This window comes from Myxocyprinus asiaticus, chromosome 22 (genome assembly GCF_019703515.2).
Source record: "Myxocyprinus asiaticus isolate MX2 ecotype Aquarium Trade chromosome 22, UBuf_Myxa_2, whole genome shotgun sequence".
NCBI lineage: Eukaryota > Metazoa > Chordata > Actinopteri > Cypriniformes > Catostomidae > Myxocyprinus > Myxocyprinus asiaticus.
Window position 1 is genome coordinate 43692269 of NC_059365.1, and position 24837 is coordinate 43717105.

The 24837-nt window shown below is 38.0% G+C and overlaps 1 pseudogene; it reads right to left on the bottom strand.

Moving 5' to 3' along the window:
- Positions 1-24837, bottom strand: part of LOC127412651 (GPI ethanolamine phosphate transferase 2-like) — a 180655-nt pseudogene that overhangs the window by 119434 nt on the left and 36384 nt on the right.

Below are 24837 nucleotides of genomic sequence, written 5' to 3' on the forward strand. Positions count from 1 at the left end.
TTCATCTGATAATTCAAAAGGCAAGTTGTTTCTTTAACGGTGATGTAATTGTTTATATGTTCTAATATTCCAGTTTAATATGCAGAGACAACTATAAGTAAGCCATAGATTGATTTCCCTGAAAAGTGTAAACACTCTGTGATACTATCAAAACAATCCTCTATTTGTTTGAGCATCCTGAAATGCAGCAAAATTGGCTCAAACATTGCCATGTTTGGGGCAGGACTATTGGTTTGCTGACCAACGGAAGATGGGGGTAGTGTTTGGAAACCTGTTTGCAATTCCATTTGGTGATGCTAGTGGTGCAGAAATTACACATTCGCCTTCTAAGGGGCCATTTTCTACATTTTTGTGACATTTTTTCCTCCCTGAAGTCAACTTGCCAGGATGCAATGGTGTTGGTATGCGGATGCTAAGGTGTTTTGGGTGGTTGGGGTGCTATGCGGTTGCTAAGATGTTACAATGTTAAGGTTTCTGAGTGGTTGCCAGGGTGTTGCCATGCAGTTGCTAAGATGTTTGCTAGAGCGTTGCTATGCGGTTGCTAAGGTGTGGGTGTGCTAGTGCATTGCTATGCGGTTGCTAAGATGTTTTGTGTGGTTAACAGGGAATTGCTATATGGTTCCTAAGGTGTTATGGGTGGTTGCCAGGGTGTTGCTATGCGGTTGCTAAGATGTTAGGAGTGTTTGCTAGTGCATTACTAAGTGATTGCTAAGGTGTGGGTGTGCTAGTGCATTGCTGTGTGTTTGCTAGGGCATTTTGGGTGGTTGACAAGGAATTGCTTTATGGCTGCTAAGGTGTTATGTGTGGTTTCCAGGGTGGTGCTATGTGGTTTTAAAGATGTTACAAGTGTTTGCTAGTGCAATGGTATGCGGTTGCTAAGGTGTGGGTGTGCTGGTGCATTGCTATGCGGTTGCTAGGGCGTTTTGGGTGGTTGAAAGGGAATTGCTATATTGTTGCCAAGGTGTTATGGGTGGTTGCCAGTGTGTTGTCACGTGGATGCTAAGATGTTAGGAGTGTTTGCTAGTGCATTGCTATGCTTTTGCTAATGTGTGGGTATGCTAGTGCATTGCTTTGTGGTTGCTAGGGCATTTTGTGTGGTTGACAGGGAATTGCTATATGTTCGCTAAGGTGTTATGGCTGGTAGCCAGTGTGCTGCTATGTGGTTTCTAAGATGTTAGGATTGTTTACTAGTGCACTGCTGTGCGGTTGCTAATGTGTGGGTGTGCTAGTGCATTGCTTTGTGGTTGCGAGGGCATTTTGGGCGGTTGACAGGGAATTGCTATATGGTTACTAAGGTGTTATGGGTGGTTGCCAGGGTGTTGCTATGTGGTTATCTAAGATGTTACGAGTGTTGCCAGGATGTTGCTATGTGGTTTCTAAGATGTTATGAGTGTTTGCTAGTGCAATGGTATTCGGTTGCTAAGGTGTGGGTGTGCTAGTGCATTGCTATGCGGTTGCTAGGGCATTTTGGGTGGTTGACAGGGAATTGCTATATGGTTGCCAAAGTGTTATGGGTGGTTGCCAGGGTGTTGCTATGTGGTTGTTAATATGTTACGAGTGTTTGCTAGTGCATTGCTGTGCGGTTGCTAAGATGTGGGTCTGCTAGTGTATTGCTATGCATTTGCTAGGGCTTTTTTGGGTGGTTGAAAGGGAATTGCTATTTGGTTGCTTGGTGTTATGGGTGGTTGCCAGGGTGTTGCTATGTGGTTATCTAAGATGTTACGAGTGTTGCCAGGGTGTTGCTATGTGGTTATCTAAGATGTTATGAGTGTTTGCTAGTGCATTGCTATGCGGTTGCTAATGTTTGGGTGTGCTAGTGCATTGCTATGTGGTTGTTAGGGAATTTTGTGTGGTTGACAGGGAATTGCTACATGTTTGCTAAGGTGTTATGGGTGGTTGCCAGTGTGTTGCTATGTGGTTTCTAAGACGTTAGGATTGTTTGCTAGTGCACTGATATGCGGTTGCTAAGGTGTGGGTGTCCTAGTACATTGTTATGTGGTTGCTAGGGCATTTTGGGTGGTTGACAGAGAATTGCTATATGGTTGCTAAGTGTTATGGATGGTTGACCCTTAAAGGTCAGTGGTGTGTTTTTCCATGAATGCAAATTATATACAGTAACTTTCACTTAGAGATCACAAAAGCATGAGAATCTGATAAATGTAAATGGCACTTTAAACGTGCTCAGGACTGAGACATGTGGCCCTATCAGTGCATGTATGAGTGAGGGGGACTTCTGATCAACACAGGAGAGTTCTCCACTATAATTAATAGCACAACATGCCATCAAGTCTTGAGTAAACATCTCTATTAATGAGGATGACAGAAGCAATAATTGATCAGCAGGCAATTAAGGCAGAATAATTAAACACTGCATTGGAATTCCCTAGCAAGGGGCACAAACTGAAATGCAGTCCATTTATAAAGATACATTTCAACGCTAAAATCTGCTAGAATTACTTTGGAAATTTTCTTTTCACATATTAGAATTACTTTCAGTGATAGGACAACAGCGGTGCGTTTTTTTATGCACCTTCCCAGTTAACCATTAATAATAGGGCAGCTGTTTTTCAAAACAATCCCTTTGGGCTGCTGTTTTTCAAAATCTCCAAAACTGTTTGCCAAGCTTGAATTTCAATGAGATCAAAGCACTAACAAAAACTGACAAAAATGATATCAAAATTGTTTTCTACTGCAATAAGACCAAGCTATTTTGCACCCTCTCTGTGACTCTTTGGACTGAATGTGCTATTTTTGTTAGTTCACCTGTAAAGGATTAAAGGGAACTCTTATTTGGTTTACTTGACATGTGAGAATGAATGACATTTGGTTTATTGACATCAAACATGCTGCAACATGCCTTGATGTGTTAAATGTGAAAATGTGCATGTTTGTGAGCTACAGTGGATGTTAAAATTAATACGTTACGTTTTGGTCTGTTCCTCACACAAAGCTATCGTATGTCTTCAGAAGACTTGAAATGTAGTGCATGAGTCATACGGACTACTTTTATGTTGTAAAAAAAAAATATATATATATATATATATATATATATATATATATGAGAGAGAGAGAGAGAGAGAGAGAGAGAGAGAGAGAGAGAGAGAGAGAGAGAGGCAGGCAGACAGGCAGATAGAGTTTATGGTATTTTTGACCTTATTTACTTCTAAATTACGTAATTACTCCATTCATGTTCATATAAAATAAGCACATTTCATGTTATCTTCACTACAATAAAAACCTTCATTTCAGTAAATCAAAGTATTGTAAAAATATCCAAATATGTCATGCACTGGGGTCTCTGGTAACATCTGCTAGAATAAAAACAACAATTACATGAAATGACAACTATGGCTAGTAGATGGCTTCAGTGCTCCATGCATTGGCTGATCTTTATAAGCCAATGTTAACAAAATTAATTTCTACATATAATCACAAGTCTTTTTGTGTTCCACAGAAGAAAGAAAGTTATACAGGTTTGGAAGGACATGAGGGTGCATAAATAATGACAGAATTTTCTTTTTTGGGTGAACAATGCCTTTAAGACATACAACCATTTATATGCAAATGGGACACTCCAAAACAATATTTTCTTACTGAGTATTTTGGTCTGTTATCTAGTAAAGATATTTATACATCTTTAAAACAAGATAATTTTACTACAGAAGAAAAATGACAAGATATTTTGTCTTGTTTTCTGAGAAATCTAACATCACAACATTTATTAACGTTTATGCTCATAAAAAAAAAAAACAAAAAAAAAAAAAAAAGATTTGCAAGTGGGGTAAGAAAAATATTTGTCATTCAAAGGAAAAACAAGTTTATTTTTCTTACCCAGCTGGCAAATAGTTTTTTCTTGTTTTAAGCATAAACCTAAATAAATTTGGTTTGATTTCTCTTAAAACAAGACTTATGTACTGTCATTTTGCTTCTAAAGTATTTTTCTTTTTTTTTTAAGGACATTTAACTCATTTTATCGGAAAATAAGACAAAAATTCTCATTAATAAAATTATTTTTTTGCAGTGAATCGGTTTTGATTGGCTAACCTCATTGCATGTGATATTAGCAAAAATGCTCATGGGCAGCTTAACATGCTCTTCCCCCATCCTGTTGCGGAACCGTGCCGTTCTGTACTGATCCAGGCTTGTTGACATGGTTATGGTTTTGTTTTCTATCATGGTGCTGCAAAACTAGGACTAGAAAGGACTGACTGAGCAAGAGAACAATCATGAGTCACCACGTCACTAAAGCCATTCCAGCCAAATGGTTTTCTTTCCTGTGTACAGGTAGATAACTGTGCTGAGAAATCCAGACTGGGAATGGTTTGTAATTGTACCGATCCCTGCTCAAGTGACAATGCTACTGGAACAATTAATCACCATGCTCGGAATCGCTTTATGTTTCCAGAATTGGATTGGGTGGACTGGAGAGGGAGTTGTGAAAGCCAGGGTATGTCTATACAGTACATCACATTCTTCAAAAGAGTAAGACAAATACCATTTTCAATGATACGAGACATTTAAGACCGTTTATGACACAATATCTAGTATATTCCACCTGAATGCAACTAAACTCATGAAATGTGTAATTCAGAGCCAGAAATATTCCCCCTGCATGAAACTCTGCTCACGCCCCAAGAGACGAAAGCCAGAACAAAAGCCACTCATGAAATATTGAGTGTGAGTGAAGCTTCAAATGACAGACTGCTGTCTGCAAGGTGACATGAGCTCAACTGGGAAACAGGAGTGATGCTGCAAAACTTTCACTCACTTCGTCTTGCAATGACTTCTTTTCCTCTACTGCTCGCGCTCTCGCTCTCTCTCTCTCTCTCTAATGATCATTCTGTTTGTTCTCACCTCTGACTGTCAGCAATTTTCTCTCCCGTGCAGCAGAGAAAAGGAAAGAAAGCTCTTTCTTTTCTGTAAAGAGGTAATTAAGAGTGGTGTCTTTTTATCTCAATAATTCTGGGAGGGAATTCTTTTTTCATCTAATGAAAAACTTTCCCTGTGTCTGTGGTGTTTAAAGAGGGTAAAATCAGATATGTTTTATCAAGCAAAGTTGTTATAGAGATCTGCTAGGCCACCACTACTAGGTGAATCTCACAAAACCTGACGTGAACATGTTGGTTCATATTTCACAGCAAAATCAAAAGGAAGAAATAAGAAATAACATTTTGCTTTAAGTAGATGGCTTTAAGGACCAAGATTTTCTGCATTTAAATTTTTTCATAATTTCCATTCTCAGTGGTGATTCTCATTTTTTACTTGCAGTTTCCAAACGTCTTAGAATACTGTTTCTTTATCAAAATCAGCATAAATTAAAAGCAATACAATAAATACTATGATGATTTATGAACACATTACAATTTTTATAATAGCCAATATTTTGTTATAGTAATGAAATGAAGTTCCTAAACGTAAGTTCGGGAGGAGCGAGCCCATCTAATCTTTCAATTAACAGCCAGAGTTTATAAGCAGCTGCTTACCTCTCTTCGGTCTCAGCTGTTTCCAGCATCCCTCCACCTCCCCAACCCCACCTTTACCCCAGGCATCTTGTACCATGCAATCATCTCCTATATTAATAGTCCCGGGGGTTACTTCATAGCACGAGTTGAAGCTGCTTCCTCGAGCCCCTCCACTGTGGACAGCAAGCCAAATAAATTTAACCTTAATAGCTTAAAGATTATATGGGCAAACATTAAAAATTATATTTTTATTCCATGTAGCATATCTACAAAGGTGCAGCTGGTGTAGAGGTAGGTTTCATAGAAAAACTCACAGTGCGCTGCAGTGAAACCGGCATACTGTATCTGCAAAACTGAGCAATTGAAATGTTAAACAAAGAGAAAGACACAAGTTGATTGGCTACCCGACTACAAGTCAAAGGAAGTTCTATACAATTGGATAGAACATTAACCATAAACACCTCATCTGTATGGGGAAACATTTAAGTCACTTTTAGCACTACACAGTGGATATTTCACCTTGGAACTGCCGGGATTCACAAATAACCAGAAGCTTTCTAGTTTTTTCTGACTAGAAAAAAATAGTCCCACCTCTAAAAGAACAATTTTAGAACTTTAAAGCTCAAATAATACACATTTCTCAGAAGAATGTCTGATTTTTTCTGCATTATTCAACCTGACAGAGCTTGAGATGATCTGCAGAGAAGAATAGCAGAAAATCCCCAAATCCAGTTAATCCAGGTAACTCTAGGAAGTGTCCTGGTTGTTCCAAACTTCTTCCATTTAAGAATTATGGAGGCCACTGTGCTCTTAAGAACCTTCAATATAGCTGAAAAAAATGTTGTAGCCTTCCCCAGATCTGTACCTTGACACAATCCTGTCTCTGAGCTCTGCAGGCAGTGCCTTTGACCTCATGACTTGGTTTTTGCTCTGATATGCATTTTCAGCTGTGAGACCTTATATAGACAGGTGTGTGCCTTTCCAAATCATGTCCAATCAATTGAGTTTGCCACAGGTGGACTCCAATCAAATTGTAGAAACATTTCAATGATAATCCAGAGAAATGGGATGCACCTGAGCTCAACTTCAAATGCAAAGGGTCTGAAAACTTATGTCAATGTGATATTTCAGTTTCTTATTTTTAATATCTTTGCAAAGTTATCAAAAATCTGGTTTTTGCTTTGTCATGATGGGGTATGGAGTGGAGATCGATGTGAATTTTTTTTATTTAAAGCATTTTAGCATAAGGCTGCAACTCAACAAAATGTGAAAAAAAAAAATGAAGGGGTCTGAATACTTTCTGAATGCACTGTACATGTGATTAATTTGATTTATTAATCGGCACACCATGTAATTAATTTGATTAAAAATTGTAATCGATTGACATCCCTATAAATAATCAAATGTTATGTGTCAGATGTCCAGAACAAGATAAGTAGTCCAGCAGAAAATAGCATGAAAAACTAAATATGTTCTCGACTACCGATGATAAAATATATACATAATCACAAAGCTGTGTATCTCAGCTTTCAAACTATATCTAGTTCAAACTTCTAGTCCACTCAGAGGCCATGCTGTTTGACAAAACAGTGGGAAAGGTGTGTGTGAACACAAAATAGACTGAATGTATATGGACGAGCTCATGGCGAGTGTTCAGCAGCGTTACAGCATCATCTGCAATTCAGAACTGTATATTGTGATGGAAGGTACTTTTCCTAGTATTTGCTGCCATAAAGTGGAATCAACTAAAACACTTTTTGCAGGGACATAGAGCAAAGAGAGCCTGAATCACAGGATAAAAAGTTTACAGTATTTTCATCATCAGATTATAAACACATGCAATATTATGTATTAATTACTGCAATATTTTTTACTTTTATTTTTAAAATATTTGGGGGATTTTCTGTCAATTTTTGCAATTGGTCCCTTTATGTGTGTAAGGTGAGCTTTTAAATTTGGTTGTGCAGCAGAGGGGTTAAAGAGGTAAGAGGACATGATGCAAGAGCAGGGTGATCTGATACTTTATAAACCCCTGCATTGCCATATACACTGGTGGCCAAAAGTTTGAAATAATGTACAGATTTTGCTGTTTTGGAAGGAAATTGGTACTTTAATTCACCAAAGTGGCATTCAACTGATCACAAAGTATAGTCAGGACATTACTGATGTAAAAAACAGCACCATCACTATTTGAAAAAAGTCATTTTTAATCGAATCTAGACAGGCCCCATTTCTAGCAGCCATCACTCCAACACCTTATCCTTGAGTAATTTGCCATTATATCAAACACAGTTGAAAGCTATTTGGTTCATTAAATGAAGCTTAACATTGTGTTTGTGTTTGTTTTTGAGTTGTCACAGTATGCAATAGACTGGCATGTCTTAAGGTCAATATAAGGTCAAAAATGACAAAAAATAAACAGCTTTCACTAGAAACTCGTCAGTCAATCATTGTTTTGAGGAAAGAAGGCTATACAATGCTTCAAATTGCCAAAAAACTGAAGATTTCATACAAAGGTGTACACACTAAAGAGAAGACTCAGGGGTGCAGGTCTTATGGGAAGAATTGCAAAGGAACTGAAAAACAAAATGAAAATGTTAGAGTGGGCAAAGAAACACAGACATTGGACAACAGATAACTGGAAGAGAGTGTTATGGATCTTAAACCCATTGAGTTTTGTGGGATCAGCTAGACTGTAAGGTGCGTGAGAAGTGCCCGACAAGACAACTACATCTATGGCAAGTGCTACAGGAAGCGTGGGGTGAAATGTCACCTGAGTATCTGGACAAACTACAAAGCTGTCACGTGGAGGATTTTTTGATGAGAACTCTTTGAAGTATTTATTTATTTTTTTCAAATTGTAATAGTAATTTTTCACGTTATTAATGTCCTGACTAGACATTGTGATCAGCTGAATGCCACTTTGGTGAATAAAAGTGCCAATATCTTTCCATAAGATCAAAATCTGCACATTCTCCAAACTTTTGGACGCCAGTGTATGTAGGTCAAGCAATTATCAGCCAATTATTATTATTCAGAATAATGCAGAAAAAAATCAGCCATTCTTCTGAGAAATGTGTATTATTTGTAACGTCTGTGTAAGATCAGTGATGGTTAATTACACTTTGTTTAAAAAAAACCTTTTAGCCTTTTGACATTTGCATATAAATTACTGACCTGGCCTCCGCGTTTACATTTATATGGGTGCTAAATTGCAGATGGTCTTTATCACTATCAAAAGGATGCTAAAACAGGTCGCCTCTGGAGTGTCTCCATCAAGCTTCAAACACATTCCACAGAAAGGGGGGTGACCCCCGTGCCAGGCACCAGAGCAGTTGTCTGCCTCCAGTAATTCCAATACACGTCACACACACACCTAAAGACATTTTCTCTATTTAGGCCATAGTAAGCAGTTATAAATGTATCTGCTATATACATGTGTTGTATGTATATTCCCCTATTATATTAACTTACTTAAAACCCTTTACTTGTATTAGTTAGACGTTAAACGCCTATATTCAAGTGTATGAGTGTATCTCTGCTTTAATATCATCTGGAGGTTACCTTCTTGGTATCAAAATGATCTTCTCTTTATTTCTCACACAATAATGTACACCATGTGATCGTGAAATGCATCGAACAATTCTTACTATGTTTTGAATTAAAAGCTGCACTAGCGGTCCAGATCAGCAATAAAATGCGAATGGGCCATAAACGGAGACAAAGGATGTCTCTCCCGCTCAAAATGCATGCCTCTGATTGGCCACTCCACCCACAAAATGGGTGCGGCAATGAACTATTAAAACTCCAGAACGCAGACTAATCATCGCTCAAAACTCTTCTTCTTGAGACCAACACACTCCAAAATTCTCCTCTTGAGTTTAACCTTCTGGCAGTGTTTACCTTCAAGTAACTTTGTGGATTTCCTGTGGACTTCTTCAACTCACTCCTAAAGAAATCGTCGAGAACCTCGTCTACCGCATCAAGACTCTTATTCAGCAATAAACCAATGCAAGTAACCATTTACAACTGATTAGATGCGCGTTTAAGTTTGAACCCCTTTTAAGGTGAATTGTGCCTCTGATGATTCTCATTTAGGTTGTGGTTAATTGAGAGTTTTGAAACCCTTGAAATACTGCCATTCTTTGCTCTCTCTCTCCTTTCCTTACTTTCCTTCATTCTATATATGTATGTTTTGCTTAGTTTGTTTGTATGTTAGTTATAGTTTCATTTATTAAATCCCTTATATTCACAATTGATTGTCTCTGTGTTCCGCTCACAATTCAAAGTCACTGAATGTTGCTCCTTGCTACATGCTAAACTACTGCTAGCACTGTATAAGTAGGAAGGCTATTGTTCCTTGGCCAGGAAAGTAATCTTCCTAGAGTTGATAAATAATTATATTGTCTGCTCGGTGGACGGACAGATCAAGTAATTGTAATATCGATTCTGCTACAATTAATTCTAAGATCTAATCTAAATATTTATTATTAATTATAACCAGTTATAATTAATTATAAATAATTCCCTTTTAAGCTAATTTGCTACATATTTGAACTTTAAAGTTCTAAAATTGTTATTTAAAGGTGGGACTATTTATTTATTTTTTTGAAGTCAGATTAGCTTCTTGTTATGCCTTCTGGTTATATGTGAATCCCTGCAGTTCCAAGGTGAAATATCCACTGTGTAGTGCTAAAAGTGACTTAAATGTTTCCCCACACAGATGAGGTGTTTATGGTTAATGTTCTATCCAATTGTAAATCAACAAAACCTACCTCCCTACCATAAACCTTAAATCTAAACCTAACCTGAGGAGTTTAGGATTGAATATAACTTTGCAGACTAGGTTATTATGCGATTCAATCACACTAGTCTCAGGTACTTTCAATGAAAAATGAAAATACTTTAATCATTAATGATTTAAAATTATTTTCTGTGGAAATCGACAGCAAGTAATCGATACTGTCGCTAGAACTCAACTTGTACTGAACTCAGAACATTCCAGTGTAATGATGTTTACATTACACCTAGAATAGGATAATACACTGCTTGGCCAAAAAAAAAAAAAAAAAAAAAAGAAGTAGCTGTTTGGATTTAAGGCAGTGTTGTGATCTGGGGTTGCTTCAGTTGGTCAGGTCTAGGCTCAGCAATGTTATGCAGCAATAAAATGAGGTCAACTGACTACCTGAATGTACTGAATGACCAGGTTATCCCATCAATGGATTTTTGTCTTCCCTCACAGCATGGGCATATTCCAGGACGACAATGCCAAGATTCGTAGGGCTCAAATTGTGAAAGAGTGGTTCTGGGAGTATGAGGAATCATTTCATGAATTGGCCACCTCAGAGTCCTGACCTTAACCCCATTGAAAGTCTTTGGGATGTGCTGGAAAAGATGTTACAGAGTGGTTCAACTCGCCTGTCATCAATACACCTGCCAATTAATGCAACTCTGGATGGAAATAAATGTTGTGACGTTGCATAAGATTGTTGAAACAATGCCACGACGAATGCGTGCCATAATCAAAGCTATAGGCAGTCCAGGCAGTGTACCTCAATCAAGGTCCATTTCATAGGGTCAGCTTTGGTGTTTAGAACCTAAATGAAAAATCAACATGTTCCAACAACTCTCACATTTCCTAACCTCTAGAACTTTCCTCTCCATCTCACCTTAATGGGTGTCTTGCTCCTGTTGGGCATCCTCCTGGCTGCCATGGCAAGGACAGCACATGTCAAGGCAGAGGAGAAGAGGATGGCGGTGAATACTAGGACCTAGGGCAGAGTGCAGAGATAGCAGAGACCCCCGGCAGAGGTACAGACCAGCACGTGCAGGTCGGAGCTGAGCAGACACAGCAGGTACAAAGGCAGAGACAGAAGAGACGACACCAATGGGACGTCTACAACCGCATCCCTGCTCAATGCCTCAGGCATAGCCAACAGCAGCAAGAACGGAAGAGAGAGAGAGCAGTTATCGACAACCCAGTTACCATATTAGTTCACCCTTTTTGAAATGCTGTACAAGAATTCTGTCAAAATGACATCATCTTTCCATGCAACAAATCAATTCTGCAAAAACAAGTAAATGCCTCCTCTTTTTAAAGGATAGTTCAGGGTTCAATACAAACAAAACAAGTACATTTTTCATATTTAAAAATACAATTTAAAGCTACATACAACTGAATAAAGAAAATCAGTGGTTGAAAATTTCTCCTTTGAGTGTCTGCAAGTATAATTTAGTTTAAACAGTTGGCTAGACTGTTTATTGTCCACTGTGTGTGACAGAGTTGGGCTGTGTCAATTGACCTGTTTCAGTGACGTCACTTTTTCCCTGCAGCTGCCATATTTGTGACCATCAGTGGGAAAAAAACAATGGCGGTGAATGGAAAAACAACCGTAATATGATCTAAAAAAAAACATTAAAAAATGCTTCTGATCCATGCAAAGTCAAAGGAAAGGTGTATACAGGTTAGAGGTTGGCACAAATATTGCCAAATTTGACTTTCATGGACATTTAAATATATTTTTTCCACAATTTATCTCTGTATTCTGCCGAGTCTGATGTGTGACCGGCGAGTGCACATGCCTACCGGTACAATACTGTAAACATCTCTCATTCAGAAGTTACAAATATTTATGCTGTTTTCTGCTCTGATTTGATCAAATTATTACAAAACATCAGTAATGACCCCATCTGTATGAATTTAAGAGCTACTTTTAACTCATGAAGAATACACAGAAAGCAACTGAAGCATATTAGTGAATAAGACTAATATGTTCACATTGTAGTCTGGTGGTGTGAATAAGCTCTGTGCTTCATGATCATATGATGTGTTGTTTATTGACTATAATTAGTACATACACATGAAATACAGTATATACTATATATTCACATTATAGTGGTTTTTTATTTATTACAATGTGTTACAATTACAGTTGTGGCCAAAAATATTGACACCCTTGGTAAATATGAGCAAAGGAGGCTGTGAAAAATATTTATTTATTGTTTATCCTTTTGATTGTCCATTCAAAATATTCACAAAAATCTAACCTTTAATTGAAGAAAACTAATTTAAAGGGGAGAAAATCTCATATTTAAATAAATATTTTTTTCTCCAAAACACGTTTGCCACAATTATTGGCACCCCTAGAAATTATTATGAGTAAAATATTTTTTGAAGTATATTCCCATTCATATTTTAAATTTTTTAGTGCACCTGGGTGACTAGGAACATGAAATTGTTCAGCCATGTGTCACTGGAATATAAAATACCGGTCAAAAGTTTTGAAACACACTCATTCTTTATTTATTTATTTATTTATTTATTTATTTATTTTACATTTTCGAATAATAGTAAAGTCATCAAAACTATGGAATAACATAAATGGAACTATGGGAATTATTTTGTGACTAAACAAAATCCAAAATAAATCAAAACTGTGTTATATTTTAGCATCTTCAAAGTAGTCACCCTTTGCCTAGAATTTGCAGACATGTACTCTTGACATTTTCTCAACCAACTTCTTGAGGTATCACCCTGGGATGATTTTTAAACAGTATTGAAGGAGTTCCCATCTATGTTGGGCACTTATTGGCTGCTTTTCTTTATTATTTGGTCCAAGTCATTAATTTCAAAAACTTTTTTTTTTATTTTTATAAAATTTTAGTTTTATAATGAAATAAATTAATATGGTGGCAAAAATTATATTTTTGTCTACAAAACTAATTTCAAACATTTAAGAATACGCCTTCAGATCAAAAGATTTTTAAGATCATGAGAAACATTTCAAAACATTTTAAGATCATGAGAAACAAACTTTTGACCGGTAGTGTAAATTTGAGGTTACACGCAAGCCAAATTCCCATAGTCATCTATCACAATGGGTAAGACCAAAGAATAAAGTTATGATGTGCGGCAAAAGGTTGCTGAGCTTCACAAAATGGGAAGTGGCTAAAGGTAAAGCATTGAAAATGCCCATTTCCACCATCAGGGCAATAATTAACAAGTTCCAATCAACTGGAGATGTTAAGAATCGGTCTGGAAGAAGACGTGTGTCTATATTCTCTCCACGCATGGTGAGGAGGATGGTTTGAGTGGCCAACAATTCTCCAAGGATCACAGCTAGAGAATTCCAGAAATTAGTTAGGTCTTCGGGTCAGAAGTCTCCAAAACTACAATCATACATCACCTACATCAAGGCAAGGCAAGGTTATTTATATAGCACATTTCATACACAATGGCAATTCAAAGTGCTTTACATAATAATTATAAAGAAAATACAAGATAAAATACATTTTAAGAACAAGAAATGAGAATAAAAAGTAATAAAATGAATAAAAAAAAGAAGTAAAAATTATTAAAGTGAAAAAAAAGAAAAAAAAAAGAATACAGACATAAAATTATGCAGTGCAATCAGTAAGTGCAGCACAGTGCTCAGTCAGTAAATGCAGGGTTAAACAGATGTAGTTTCAGTCTGGATTTGAATGTGGTTATTGTTGGAGAACATCACAAGAAGTTACATTTACATTTATTCATTTTATTAAGTTGTTTGGTAGGGTTTCAAGAGAAAAGCCTCTGCTCTCATCCAACAACAAACTCAAGCATCTTCAGTGTGACAGACACTACTGGAACTTCAAATGGGACCGGGTTCTTTGGTCAGATGAAACAAAAATAGAGCTTTATGGGAGCAAACATAAGAGATGGGTTTAGCGCACACAGAGAGGTAGCCATATGGAAAAGTACCTCAGCCAACGGTTAAATATGTTGGTGGATCTTTAATGTTGTGGGACTGTTTTTATGCCAGAGGTCCTGGACATCCTGTTCGGATGCATAGCATCATGGATAGAAAACAACAGATAGAAAATCAAAACCTGACTGCCTTTGCCAGAAAGCTTAAAATGGGCTCTGATTGGATCTTCCAGCAGGACAATGATCCAAAACAAAATCAACACAAAAATGGTTCACTGACCACAAAATCAAGGTTCTGCCATGGCCATCCCAGTCCCCTGACTTGAACGCCATAGAAAACCTGTGGGGTGAACTGAAGAGGAGAGTCCACCAGCGTGGACCTCTGAATTTGAAGGATCTAGAGAGATTCTTTATGGAGGAATAGTCTCAGATCCCTTGCCATGTGTTCTCTAACCTCATTATGCATTATAGGAGAAGACTCAGAGCTGTTATCTTGGCAAAGGGAGGTTGCACAAAGTATTGAATAAAAGGGTGCCAATAATTGTGCCACACACAAATATTTGACAAAAAACATTAGTTTTTTGATAAAACTTGTGTTGTGTTTGCAACTGTTTGATATACTTTAGAGCAGTGGTTCCAAACCCTGTTCCTGGAGGCCCTCCAACACTACACATTTTGGATATCTCCCTTATCAAACACACCTGATTCAACTCATCAGCTCGTTAGTGGAGACTCCAAGACCTGAATTGGGAGTGTCAGAAAAGGGAGATATACGAAATGTGCAGTGTTGGGGGGCCTCTAGGAACAGGTTTGGGAACCACTGCATTAGAGGATAGATTTTTGTGAATATTTTGAATGAAAGATCAAAAGGGTAAACAGATACATATTTTTCACAGCCTTCTTTGCTCATATTTACCACAGGTGCCAATATTTTTGGCCACAACTTTATGACATACTGGGTGTTATAAATAGCACTGTCCTATGTGCATTTGAATTGTTTCTGAATCAATGATGTTATACATATAATTGACATGTGTACAGATAACTGTCTGAATAAATGAGAAAAGACCCACAAGTGTTTTTATCCGTGCTCTCCCCCTTCATCGCTGTTTGACTTTGGCGAAATAAAATCATGTTACTTGAAAGATAAAACTTTATTGAAAGAAAAATTACATTTTGGCTATGGTAAGTAAACACTAGTATCACCTTTTCAGGTTTTATAAATAGAAACAAAAATTTAGCCAGCTTTTTCCGCATCCCCCAGTGCAGCACAATGAAGAAATATGGAATTTTGGTCACAAACATGATGGCGCGGTCATGTTACATGAAACTGTCAATAAGATAGCACCCCTGCAGCCCAAGTCTTGTGATAGTCTCATTCGCTGTTACTAAGGTTAGGTTTACGATTAGATTTAGCAGTAGGGTTAAGGTTAGGTGTAGGGGTAGGTGTAGGTTTCTGTAGGACTCCAAATAAACACAATAAACAAAGTGTGTGAATGTTGAATGCTCTCGCGAGACACGACCAGAGAGTTGTGAGTGAGGGCGCTGCAGACCCACCCACCCAATACTTTGTATTGTCTGCACCTAAAGTGCCAGTAAATATGGAGATGCACATACAATCGGTAAGACAAAAGCAAGGATCCTCATGACATTAAAGTTGATCTAGAATGTACTCATTGGATATCAAATGATTTGTATGTATAATCATAAACGCCTGTAGTCCAGACATCAGAACATTTTGAGGAAAAGAAAAAAAAGTTTAGATCTTCAGTTTAGAACGGGAAATGAACTCGCATATCAGACGTAAAAAAAATGGACATGGAAAATAAAATAAAAAAACGCTGTGAAACATGCTGACTTTGACTTCTGAGACATCGGTATGTTCTTAATTAAAGCTGCACGATTTTTGAATTAAGACTGAAATCGCAATATGGCCTTGCATGATTACTAAACCGATTACTAAAGGCTGCGTTTTAAAATCTGACAGTCTGCATTCACCACTTTAGTCACCGCTGTGTGAGCCAACGGCGCCCTCTAGTGGGTTTGTGTGGCACACACTGAGCAGCGCAGCAATATGAGATGATCAATGATTATCATAAAAATTTGGTCAAAATTATCGCTTCCCAAATGTTGGCTTTAGATCAGTGGTTCTCAAACTGGGGGCCGTACAGAAATTCTAGAACATGATTTTTTTCAAATTAATTTGACCTATATGTAAATCGGGATTGTCAACTTTTGAACTATGATTTACATAAAAATGAGAAATATTAATAAATTAAATCAATTATACACAGCACACTAAGCTGCAACATCACCAAACAGAGACATACGTTGTTCTACTGTTAGCCACATGCTGATAAAAGCTAAGACTATTTAAAATGGATATGTTTTTAGACAGAGGACAGAAGAGCCTAGCGTGAAAAAAATGAAATTGCGAAAATTTGACGACTCATACATAAAATATGGCATCATGGAATATAGTGACAGCAGACCACAGTGCACGTTTTGCTTGAAGATTTTATCCGTTGAAGCACTGAAACCACACAAACTCAACCGACAGCTCACAAATATTCATCCAGAGCATGCAAATAAAAGTGAGGATTTTTTACAGGGAAAGAAAGAATATGTAAAGCAAAAGGTACGACTGACTAACATCACGACATTCCCGAGAAAGCGCAGCAAGCATCTTATCTTGCAGCCCTGCGAATAGCCAAATATAAAAAGCCGCACACGATTGGGGAGGAATTAATACTTCCAACAGCAGTGGATATGTGCAGAGAGATGGTCGGGGATGAGGCCGCAAACATGATTAATTCCATCCCACTGTCCAATGACACAGTAGGCAGACAGATCAGGGACCTCTCTTTTGATGTGAAATCGCAACTGACTGAAAGATTGCGATCATGTGAGCAGTTCACGCTTCAACTTGATGAATGCACTGACGTCAGCAGTGCAGCGCAGTTGTTAGTGTACGTTCAATATTCATGGGATGGTAAAATTTTGGAAGATATTTTATTTTCCAAAGAACTCGAGGGGAGAGCTACGGGTGAGGAAATTTTCAAAATGTTGGACACTTTCATGGTAGAAGAACACCTGAGCTGGGACAAGTGTGTGTCTGTTTGCACTGATGTTGCGGCAGCAATGACTGGGCGCAAGAGTGAAGTTGTCACTCGAATCCAAGTCGTAGCCACTCACTGTATGCTTCATCGTCAAGCACTTGCATCAAAATCAATGGCACCTGACCAGCACGATGTGTTGGAACAAGTAGTAGCAGCTGTGAACTTCATTAAGTCAAGACCACTGAAGTCACGTCTCTTTGCAAAAATGTGCACGGAGTTAGGGGCAGCTCATGATCGGCTCCTGTATCATTCAGAGGGGAAAGTTTTGGAGCAAGTGTTCGAATTGAGACATGAGCTCCATGACTTTTTGAAAGCACATAAACCTGACCTGGCACTGTTCTTTTCCGACCAACCGTGGATGGCAAAACTGGCCTACTCTGCAGACATTTTTAGTAGTCTCAATGGACTTAATCTGTCTATTCAGGGGTCTTATTCCACAATATTGGAGGCAAGTGTCAAAATAAATGCATTCAGGAGAAAAACTGATCTGTGGATACGTAAACTACAAACAGGCATCACTGACATGTTTCCAAATCTATCTGAATTTTTGGACACAAACATTATGGGAGTGGACTTCATGCTCGACACCGTTACAACTCACCTCACCTCACTCAATGAACATTTCAGTCACTAATTCACAGACAATGACATGGAGAAATATGACTGGGTTCGAGATCCCTTTTTCTGTGATGTGATGGCCAGTGGCCCCAGCGGAAAGGCTGAGGATGAACTTTTGAAATTATCCAGTGATCACACTCTCAGGATGAGATTTAATAAGCAGACCCCAGCGGAATTTTGGCCCATGGTTGAAAAGGAGTACAAGGAGGTTGCTCTTCAGGCCATGTGAATATTGTTGCCTTTCCCGACCACATATCTTTGTGAGACATCTTTCTCAGCCATGATAAAGACAAAATACAGGGCACAGCTTAATGTGGAATATGACTTGAGAGTTTGCCTGTCACCAATAACACCCAGAATTGATAAGCGCTGCAAAGACAGTCTCACCCTTCACACTAAGACTGTGCACTTTTGTACAGTAGTTGTTATTAAATTGATGTTCCTGTATTGCAAAATTTCTTTTAAATTATATTTTAAAGCTATTTCTTTTTTAGTAGACATTTGTATTCATATGAGCAGACAGAGAAGTAAGTTTGAAGTAAGTTTGGAGCAGAAGAAATAGAAATAAACCTTGTGTAAATTGTCAGCTTTACGCCAAGATAAAATGTTATTTCTAGCCATTTTACATGCACGTTACCAGACACGATCATATTTTTTTATCAAGAAAATTCACGTTAGATCATAATTTCTTTTTTTCTAGTAAGACCTTTGATATTAGGGCACAAATCGTATACTTGATAATAATTTTTGTATTGTTTTCCTGTAAAAATATCTAAAAATCCTTAAAACAAGATCAACTTGTTTTAGAAACAACACTGCATAAGATATTTAGGTTTTTCAGAGAATGTATTTTTAACGTGTATTTTGTCTTACTGTACTGACAGAGTTTTTATAGTCAAAACAAATGAAAAAATCTACCAGTGCTGAAGAAGTAATCCAAAGTATTTAGAATATGTTACTGACCTTGAGTAATCTAACGGAATACGCTACAAATTACATTTTACAGCATGTATTCTGTAATCTGTAGTGAAATACATTTCAGAAGTAACCCTCCCAACCCTGTATATAATTTAATATGTTTTTGGTTTAATTAAAATTGTAAGAGATTGTTTTGTGTCATGAATTTTCTTTGGGGGGCCACAAAGGGATGCACCCTACACAAGGGGGGGCCTCACGCTGAAAAAGTATGAGAACCACTGCTTTAGATGGTGTACACTTTAAACTTAAATTCCTCGATTTAAAAATAATTAAAAATTAAAATCGTGTCAAAATGTGAATTCGAATTAATTGATAAAATTGAAAAATTTATTTTTCAACCTATACTAATGTAATGCTATTATATTTGACATAAATGTATGTAATGATAGAATATGTTTATATGTAGTGTACAGAATGGGTTCTATTTGTACTGTAATTTTGGTACAATTCTCAACATCCCACCTCGGACCTCACTAATTTTCAAACCCTGGTTACGGCCCTGGTTATCATCAGTGTTGGGTGTAATCTGATTACAAAATAATACCTAATTACTTTTTAAATCAAACGTAGTGTAACAAATTACATATTACATTTTTATAATCAGATTACAGACTTTCAGTGAAGTTAATTACATTTAGGTACATTACTTGGGTTACAGATATTTCTAGCTAATATTATTTATGTACAATACATTTAAAACATGAATTATGTTCATGTGTATGTCTGTTTGCGTTTCTGTGACAACTGGAAGATGTGTATAGATATTATAATATTTGTTGTCTGAATGTTTAAAATCTTGCAGAAATGTACTTTAGAAATCACCTTTTAAAAATGGAAAAGGCAATCATTTCATGTGATGACCCAAAACACACATCTGAAGGGGGGTTGGTGTGAGTTGCAGACTAATGTAGCTTGTGAGAAATTAATGATGGCTTTCTCCCTAGACCCAAAACTAGCTAAGTATTTATAGACAACTTTAAAGGGATAGTTCAAAATGAAAATTCTTTCATCATTTACTCGCCCTCATGTCCTTTCATAACACAGAAACAAAACACAAAAATAATGTATTAGGTAGAATTTGAGCCTTTCCCCATTCACTTTCATTGCATCTCTTTTGCAATACAATGACAGACAAACAGACATGAATTTCTCAGTGTTAGTGGTTGAGCTCCTATTATAAAATACTTAGCTATCTTAACATTTTCTTCCATGGCATGTTTAAAGATTCAACTTAATATGGTTGATATTATTACTTGTCCTGTATTCTGAATTTAATTATTTGAAATGACAACTGCACTACACAATGTTAAATTGAACTTAAGCAGTATTAAATGTCAGTGGACAACAAAGTTCCATCATCAGTCATTAAGACAACATAGTATTCCTGTTATATAGATTTACTTGTTGAAAAATTGCCTATGCATAATGTATCTTCTAGCCTAACTCTAAGAAGGATTTTGAGCTGTCCCAAAGTCACAGCTGGGCACCATCGATGGACGGCGAACAACAGCGGTGGTGTGCGTACATTTATAGAAAACAATGTTTTTGAATTTGACCCCCTTTATGCTTTGGAGAAAACTGCTCTTTAAAAATGAAACCTCTTCACGGATGCTACAGGAACATGTTCAAGCTCTATATATCTTGTTGGAAGCTCTAGCTAATGCACAATCAGCTCTTTTCTGTCCATTGTAATGACAGGCAAGAACTGATTCCAGATATCTCACGTACTGTGAGATTTTTGATTAAAGCTGTATGCAAGAGCAAGGCTTTAAGAAGGATATATGCAGCTGTGTCCTTGCTTCTGACTCTGACAATGCACCAGCAGTCAAGCGCTAGCTTTCAAACACACAGTCCCTCTTCTCTTGTCCTCATCCAGTTCACTCTCTCACAGCTGTCTTCATTGACGTCTCTCTACGGGATGTTACATTTGAGCTGTGATTGATGTGTAAAAAGTCACATAAAAAAACAAAACCTCTAAACTTTTCCTTTAGAACTTGATCTTGGGAAAGTGTTCTGGAAAGTGTCCTGTTAATACTTCACACAGAAAAGACTCAAACTGATGATTACCTTTGATGAAATCGTTGTGGGAATCTGATTTTGCACAAAGAGCCAAATGAATTAGTTAACCCTATAAAGCCTGACATACACTCACTAAGCACTTTATTAGGAACACTATGGCCCGACGAGGTCTTCTGCTGTTGTAGCCCATCCGTCTCAAGGTTCGATGTGTTGTGCATTCTGAGATGCTATTCTGTTGTAGCCTTTGTCAGCTCAAACCAGATATTTCTGTCTGCAGATCTGCAGCTTACTGGATGTTTTTTGTTTTTGGCACTATTCTCATCTCTAGACACTGACACTGGACACTAGACAAAAACACTGTTGTGTGTGAGAATCCCAGGAGATTAGCAGTTACAGAAATACTCAAACCAGCCCATCTGGCACCAACAATCATGCCACGGTCTAAATCACTGAGATCACATTTTTCCCCATTCTGATGGTTGATGTGAACATTAACTGAAGCTCCTGACCTGTATAGGCATGATTTTATGCATTGCACTACTGCCACACGATTGGATGATTAGATAATCGCAAGAATAAGTAGGTGTACAGGTGTAACTAATAAAGTGCTCATCCTGTCCGTATTCTATAGAAATAATGACATTATGGGCTGTATTTTCTTGAGTGTGCAAAGCACAGAACTACGCAATATGACCGTGCTTGTTTCTATAAAATCATGTACTGTACGAAATGGGTTAACAGTGGGAGGCTGAAAATGTAACAACAGATTGTTGATCTCTGGGAAGCAACTGAAATGCAGGGTCACTCAAAATATTGTAAGCCCAAAAGACTAAAATGACAACAGGAAAATCTTTAAAGGTGAAGTGAGTAATTTCAGCAAAACTAGCTGCACCCAACGGAATTGCATAAATAATGACTGTTTGCAAACAGGTTTCCCAAACACTTGAAGAGGCATTTATTTTAAAGGTGTCATGAAATGGAGAATCAAATTGTCCATGATATTTAGACATATAAGTAGTAACTCTACCATAAAACATACTTTAAGTTTGAGAGCTCAAAACTTCCTCCCCTATAAAGAGCATTTATAGTTGCCACCCTGTTGAAACCTGAAATCTGTGTGTTCGTGATGTCATGAGACATTGCTCCTTTGCATTTACACACCCCACAACATGCGTCATTGTCATGGGTGTACTGATAAGGAGAGAATGGCTCAAGTTAACAAACACAGAGAATTAATCTGAATTGTCCCCGTCCACTGGTGCTCAGTTTGTAAACAGATAGAGTGAGAGAACATGACAGACAGGCCTAGTGTGGCCTGCCAACTAATCCTGAACACTAAAGGGGACCCATCTGGACTATTTTGAATTATTTTTGTATATAAACATGCACTAGACAGACGTCTTTGACTGTTGTCATGCATCTTGTGCTGCTTTTAACCCTTTTGCACGTACCATCACACTGGTTTGATCATTCCAGGGTGGTCCCTGGGGAGTACCATCACACCAGTTTGATTAGAACATTTGTGTCTGATGTTATCAACTGGCAAATTTTAAAATTCAAATCTGCTTTCCATCTGTTTATCTGCTGCTACAGAGGGGGATTGGCAATGCCATTTACATGCCTAAAAAAAGCTTTATTTTATGTTACAGGCATTCAAACTAACACAGAAGACTACAAATTTACTGCTCAATCCACACAGTGTATAACCATGCAAAACTAACTGAAACTCACCATATCAGCTGTCCTACTGTTTAGATGCTACATAGAGACTGGCGAAGCACGTCATTTAGATGTCTAAAACAGCTGCTCCAACAGTCTTCTCTACCACAGGAAATGTTTATTTTGTTACATGCATTCAAACAAACACAATACTGACCATATAAGTTCACTGTCCATATCCACACACTGTGTATAACAGCAGCAAAACTAGATAATAAACTCACCAAATCTGCTTTCGCGTTGCTGTATAGCTGCCATTGCTATAGCGAGTGACTAGCGGAACGCTTGTCATTTACGTCTAAAACAGCTGCTCGAGCAGTCTTTTCAACCACATGTTATGTTTATTGTATTAAAATAAACAGAAGTATTATAATAAAATTTCTAGCGCATATCTACACACTCATGTCTATGACTACAGCGAGAAAAACAATCACATTTCAAACGCAATGTTTTATTCACATGAAAAATGATTTTGACAATGAGGGAAGTGACACAGATGAGGAGATGCCCCCCAACCTCCAAGCCCTTGATGCTGAGGATGAAGAAGCCTCAGCCACTGCTCCTACACCTGCACACACAACACCAAGGGAGGTGGAGGAGGTAAGCTCCTCCTGCTGGAGTTCTACCAGTAATTTTACCCCTCCTGGACCTGGGGTTACTTTTGATGACTGGACATGCGGCGTGCAAAACCCTCCAGAATCACCCAGTGAAGTCCAATGTTTTAAGATGTTCCTTACTGAGGAACTAATTGAGGAAATTGTTGAGGAAACAAACCACTATGCCTCAGAGCTGCAGGAGAAAACACCACCTGAAGTGAAAGGGAAGACTGCAAAGTGGATTCCAACAAATGCTCATGAAATTTACACATTCCTGGTGGCAGTGCTCCTAATGGGAATTGTGAAAAAAAACTAACTTTGCGATTATTGGAGTACAGACCCCATGCTCCTGACACCATTTTTTGGGACTTTGTTTTCCCAGGACCGCTTCCTTCTGCTCCTCCGCTGCCTACACTTCTCCAACAATGCGATGGCAAACATCAGCGACCCCCTGCAAAAAATCAGAAACATATTCACTGTTTTCACGTCATCCTTTCTTCACATCTTTGTGCCCTACAGGGATCTGTGTGTCGATGAGTCGCTGAGGAAATTCAAGGGTAGGCTGGCATTTTGCCAGTTCATACCAACTAAACACCACAGATTTGGGGTCAAATTTTTTGTGTTATGTGATGTTCTCGCCGGTTACGTGCAGGACATGATCATATACACAGGATCCACCACCGACATCCAGCACCTTGGAATCTCTGGGTCTGTTGTCATGACATTACTGGCCCCATACTTGAAAAAGGGTCACATCCTGTTCGTGGACAACTGGTACAGTAGTCCCACACTGTTCCAGCACCTCCTGTCTCTGGACACAGGAGCTTGTGGGACTGTACGAGCCAACAGGAAGGGAATGTCAACATTCACCTGCAAAATGACAAAGGGCCAGGTTGAATTTCAAGAAAATGGAACACAACTGGCAGTGAAATAGCATGACGAGAGGGATGTTCACCTTCTTACCACGGTCCATCCATCCACCATTTCAGCCACCGGATAGGTTGATTATATCACCAAAGAAAGAAAGATGAAGCCTCTCTGTGTGCTGGAATATAACAAAAAGATGGGGGCAGTGGACATTGCTGACATGATGAAAGGCTTTTTTGACTGTACCAGAAAAACCACCAAATGGTACAAGAAAGGTTTATTTCACCTCCTTGACACTGCAGTACTGAACAGCCACATTGTCCACTGCCAAATTGCAGGTGAGAAATTTGAACATCAGACTTAGAACAACATATAATTTACATATAAATAAACAAATAAATAATTTAATAATATTAATAATTTTTTCATGTAAACTAAATGAATACATTTAAACTTAAAAACTAAGATTAATAAAAAACAATGACCATGCTGTCATATTCCACACTCCTCCTTACTTACCACCCATGTGCTCTGCTATCAATAGGAAAGGTCATCACATCCCTGCAATTCAGGATGAACCTGATGAGAGGACTGCTGAAGAGCACAGCACACCTCGGTGTCCGTCCAAAGCAGGCCGTCCTGCCTTGGACACTCCACTGTGTCTGATAGCTAGGCACTTCCCCTCCGGTGGCACTGCAAGATCTGCATATCCAGCACTCGCAGGACAAAGCAGAGGTGCCTCACCAAATTCATGTGTGTGCCATGCAACACTC